Source organism: Leopardus geoffroyi, chromosome C2 (assembly GCF_018350155.1).
Source record: "Leopardus geoffroyi isolate Oge1 chromosome C2, O.geoffroyi_Oge1_pat1.0, whole genome shotgun sequence".
NCBI lineage: Eukaryota > Metazoa > Chordata > Mammalia > Carnivora > Felidae > Leopardus > Leopardus geoffroyi.
In genome coordinates, this window is record NC_059333.1 from 26,117,792 (window position 1) to 26,123,791 (window position 6,000).

A 6,000-nucleotide genomic window follows, 5' to 3' on the forward strand; every position below is an offset into this window, starting at 1 on the left:
GTGTGTAGCAGAAAAAATGAACTCTGTAGCTTTGACTTAAGCAATCATTTTCAAGCAATTATTTTTGTTTGAAGAGTGGATTAAGACTCTGTTGTCTAGGTCGGTTGGTGTCAAGCTTCAGCATAGAAGTGGGAAGTATCTACCCTAGATAAAAAGCAGTTTAGAAGAAGCTAGTAGGGATACAGAGTGTGGAGGAAAGCCAAGGCCTAGCTAAACACGGTTTCATATCTGCAACTTCAAAGCCAAGAAAAGACAACGTGAAGGAGAAGGGCTCTTCTAGGGAAAAAGAGGCAATTGAATGGAAAGCCGTAAAGGCAGAAGAGGAAGTTGTAATGAGGAAGGCATTGCTAAACTGACATTCGAGAACTTAGGTTCTGACCCTCTTCTGTCACTGCTGGGCACCACTCTAACTCTCTTAGGCTCTGTGTTCTCATCTGTAAAGGGTGGCATTGAACTCAGTGATCTTCAGGGGAACTGCCAGCTCATATCCTAAAAGGATCATGAATTTTAAGAAGCCTGCAATGGAAAATCTCCCTAGCCCCGGCATGAACAGCAGAACTGAGCTGAAAAGAATATAAAGGAAGTGTGGTTTCATTTAAGAAGAAACTGTGAGGTGCTTTTACAGCAAGATAGTTGTATGATCATCTGTGACAGAAGAGAAAAGATAGCAGAATCAACCTGGCTCATAAACAGCTATACAGTTCTCTATGTATTGTCTGTAGAAAGAAAAAAAAGACTAAGTCTTGACACCTTATTACTGTCCCACATTTTTTTTTTTTATCAAGGAAAAGTATTTCTCTTAGGAGTAACAATGGGATGATTCTGCCACACAGTCAGAAGTTGGGTCATCTACAGCTCAGCCCCTAATAACTGGCTTGGACATTTCCACCTGGGCATGGAAAATGAAAAGTAAAGCAGTATGGTATTCTATGTAGTAGAACATAATTCCATCAATACATCTCACCTTTATTCTGAGATTATATCTTTCCTATTATGGGAGTGGAAAATTGTTCTTTCTTTCATAAAGTGACAGTAATAGTAGACGGTAGGTTTTGTGTTTATTTCTTAAATTTTGAGTCCTTATTTGGTAAAAATTAAAACCACAATCTTATGTAAATGATTAACCCTAGTAAAATCACTACCCAATAATTTTAGATAAATTATTGAAGGTTTTAGAATATTGATTGTTTGTACATCTCTTATTATCTTTGCTCTCTCCTACCTCTACCACACAAATAATTCTCCAGAGAGATACCACTAAATCTTACCACCATCACCCCAAAGCCAACATCCTTGAAACACATTTGCTTAGTCCTGGGTGCTCCCCACAATTAACTGGCTATCTCATTGCGGGGAACTTGTTCCTTTCTGTCCTCATCAGATAGCTCTAAAACTAGAAAATCCAGCATCTGGGCCCCCTGCTAAGTTGCTGCCACACTGCCTCTCAGAAAAGCACCAGAAAAAATGTGGGGCCCTTGTGCACTGCTGAAGCCCTTCCGAAAGAAAGATCAGGGAGTTTCCCTTAACAGAAAAGAAAATGCAGGCGGAGTTGAGCTAGTGACATGTAAAACCACATTTCCTTTGCTTCTTCCATTGCTTTTCATCTTCATACCTGTGTGAACAAAGCACTAGCAAATAGAAAGTTCACATCCTGCAGGGCTACCCTGCTTTTCATCAAAGTGTGGAGGGAATTTCTGTCCCAGATTGACACAGACTGGTCTCATCTCAGAGAACAAAGTGAACCAGCATGTGAGATACATAAATATCATAGGAAACCACTAAATATGTAGTGCTAAAGGGGACTTCAAGAGTCCTTTAGCCTTTATTTGACTTGATTTTGTTTTATTTTAGGAGAGCCTTTCAAAACAAAAAGTCCTCTAAGAACATAAATTGTAACGTATGAAAGTAGAGTTACTGCTCTGCATGAAAGACAGTGGAGATTCTTGGAACAAACTGCCTTCACATCCTTCTTAGTGACTGCCCCCCACCCCCAGGTCCCCCAGACTGTCACCTACACCAAAGCTGTAGGTCAGCTCTGAGTGATCTATAGCCCTGGGTATCTACGAAGCCCTATAAGAAACTGCTTAACTAGTCTCATCCCCTTAAGTGGCTTAAATCACTTAAGAAACTTCCAAACATTCTACAGCTCTTAGTAGCCACAGAGGCAAGGACCAAATCCCAAATCTCCCCATTCCATTTCCAGCATTCCTGTGATATACCACCTCTATCCAGGCTTCTAGTTTTTATCTCTATCATATAAGATGTTCCATGTAATGGAATTGTAGGATATTTCTTCACACTCTGATGGACCACAGAAACAGCCAGAAGAGAAAAACACAGGGAAAAGAAAATAACAGGATAAGTTTTCCCTGCTAAGTTAAAGCAAGGCTTTGTTGGAACCAGGACAACGGCTAGTGAATCCAGAGAGTATCTTAGATGTCCTCACTGGGAGGGCAACCAGGGTAGCCTATAAGAACAGTTCCTATCAGAACCTGAAGACAGCAAGTGCCTTCCTTTCATCAAAAAGCCAGTTTCAGCAAAATTCATTCCTAGGAAATATGGAAGCTCCTAAATGTCCACTGCAATTACCTAGAAAAAAAGGAAAACATATGCCCATTGCTCCTAACTGGTTCTTCAAAACAGAGGTGCTAAAGTCCTATATTATTGTAGCTGTATGTTCAAAGGGCTATGCACAATGTGGGTGGGATTTCCTTGACAACAGAAGAAAATGACAACAGCATGTATAAAGTCCCAAATGTCCCACTCTATATTATATTATATTATATTATATTATATTATATTATATTATATTATACTATACTATACTATACTATATTATATTAATTCTTTTGCAGAAATGACATATTTCTGTACCACACTCTAGAACCAGTGAGAAGAAAGCTAAGGTAGGTAGACCAGCAAAACTCAGTAAGCCAAATTCCAATCCCATACCTAAGTGAATTTGATACAGATGTGTAGCCAGATACAAAGAAACTTTAGAACAAGATCTGAGACTGTTAGTTAAGTAACCCTCTTCTTAGTCATTACCACTAACTTAATGCTCATTAGAAGTAAAAGGAGGACCTATCCAATTACCCACTGCTTGGTTTCCTGTCATGCTAATGGACAGGAAGAGAATGAGAGGCTGCTATAAAGAAAGAACTCGCGTCTGAAAGCAGCCTGCAGCTTGGCCACATGTCTGGCTGTGCTAAATTGTTCTGAGCAGTCAACTTCACTGAAATCTCATTACTGGAGATGCCAGAAATAGCACACCAGCAAAATGCCCTAAGAAAATTCAGGAAGTTTGTGTTGCCTCTTCCCCTTTCCTTCTAGACCAATTCAGCATAGGAACTACTAGGTGAGACAAATAAGCCAGCTGTCCAGAGGGTGGGGGGTGCTACTGGTGCGAGGTGTTAGAGCTGGGGGGGGGGGGGGGTGGAGGCAGCTGATGCAGTCTGACAGACCACCAGAGAGATAAGGAGGGCATCCATGGGGGCATCAGGAGAGATGAAGGCCTGGCTGTGGGGTGTTAGAGCCTCAGTGGGCTGAAGAGGGCATCTGCAGGAAGAAGGGGGAAAGAGTGGCGATGGAGAGTTGGTTACATACACAGAGGTTGATCAAATGAATATATTAAGGATAATGGGAGCCTGGTTTCTCATTCCTGAAAGAGTTACAAATTGGGAAGGGAGAATACTAGAATGAACTCTGTGGGCTTGACTGGAACTGAAGATAATAGAGTCGACTCATAATTTTTAAGATAGATAAATGATAGCTAAGTAGATAGAGGATACAGGTGCATATGTGTAAACACATTTATACGTGTTTGTCCACTGAAAGGGGCTGGGAGACTGACCCTGGACAAAAGCAATAAGCATCACCTAGAACCCAAACCTTAATTTCTACAAACTATTCTTTACTAAATCAGGCCCCCTGGGGAAATGATTGACTTTAGGACTAGGTCAGGAAAAGAACAAGATGAGTCTTTTTGTTCCCAAAAGTACAAAAGTGTTTAAAACATGATGTGGACATGTCAAAAGAACACAGAAGCCACATTAACAGGACTCCATTGGCTAAATCAGAAACAGTTTAAGTATCAAAATAATTAGTGAATCATTTGAATAAAATGGGAAAATAGGTATCCATACTGATTTTAAAAAGTGAATAAATTGAGTTTGTCGTGAGAGATAGAGGAGTTACATAATCTCAAAACACCTCCCCTAAATAATTATGACTTAACAAGTGGAAAAGAATAACTTCCAGGCCCCACCTTAATCAGGTGATTAAGTGATGGAGGGTGAAGGTGGGGTGGGAAGAGGCACAGGACTGCTATTTACCATAAGAAAATGCAGTTTGATTTTTTTTTAATGATATAAATGTAAAACTGATAAAAATATTAAATTGGAAAACATTTGGTAAAAATTTTTGGCTGTTATTCTTAGGGCTTATTCACTGAAAGCTAGAAAAGAAACAACAAATTTTATGAATTAAGACTATTCTGGGGCGCCTGGTGGCTCAGCCGGTTAAGCGTCCGACTTCGGCTCAGGTCATGATCTCGAGGTTCGTGAGTTCAAGCCCCGCGTCGGTCTCTGTGCTGACAGCTCGGAGCCTGGAGCCTGTCTCAGATTCTGTGTCTCCCTCTCTCTCTCTGACCCTCCCCCATTCATGCTCTGTCTCTCTCTGTCTCAAAAATAAATAAATGTAAAAATAATTATAAAAAAAAAAAAGACTATTCTGTGGGGTGATGAGCATTGCGGGCACGTGTGGGGATGAGCATTGGGTTTATACGTAAGTGATGAATCACTAAATTCTACTCCTGAAATCATTATTACACTATATGTTAACTATTTTTAATTTTAAAAATTAAAAGAAAGACTATTCTGTGATTACAAAGCACTTGAAACGAAGGGGGGGAAATCATATAATGGCTCTAAATACAAATCCTGATCCTTAGAGTTTCAAATTTAACCAATGTGAAAAAAGCAATTCAAAAAGTTAGTGAATACTATTATTCGTCATTGTAGATAATAAAATACTGACATGTATGGAGTCTTCCTAAAGAGCAAGCATTGTTCCTCTTGCTTTATACACATTGTGACATTTAACTTTCAAAATTTCTTTGTGAGGTAGGTATAATTAATTTCCCCACTCTACAGATCAGAAAACTGAGGTACCTTAATTCTAACCCTGCTATTTAATGCCTTGGTCATTAAGGAGACTTCTAATTCTGTTATGTGCTCAATGTTTGCGTGCCTCCAGAACTCATGTATTGAAGACTTAACTCCCAATGTGACAGTATGGGAGCATGCCATAGCTCATCTGAACCTACAAATTAGGTTCCTGTTAGGCAGTGAGGCCTTTGGGAGGTAATTAGGTTTACATGAGGTCATGATGGGATTAGTGTCCTCCTAAGAAGTAGAGAGACTAGAATGTTCTCTCCCCCAACACATACACCTCCTTCCTCCTTCAGCCCCCTCAGCCTTATGAAGCCAGTGAGAAAGCATACATTTGTAAGCCAGGAAGAGAGCCCTCCCCAAGAACCAAATCACCCAGTATCTTGATCTTGAACTCCTCAGCCTCCAGAACTGTGAGAAATAAGTTGTTTAAACCACCCAGTCTATGGTTTTTGTTACAGAGCCTGAGCTGACGAACATACCCCCACTCTGTCCAGACTTTCCCCATCCTAATCCATACACCAGCCTATCTCCCAAGTCAGCTTTCAAAGACCTTTATCCACATCACATTCATACTTAAAAAAGTGTGATGGTATGTTGCCTTAGGTTGGGTTTTAAACCCACCAGGGTATCCAAAGCTCTGTACCTTTGGACCCAATTACTATTACTAACTTTACTTCTCCCTACAGTTTTCAATGAAATGTTCCCTCCAGCCAAGTCCCCAAGCACATCCTATGCAACCCCTTCTCTCTGCCTCTATACATGCTCTCTGGCTGTTTCTGGAATGTCCTTCACCCGTTCTCTCCAGAAATTTATTTTTCCCTTTTGA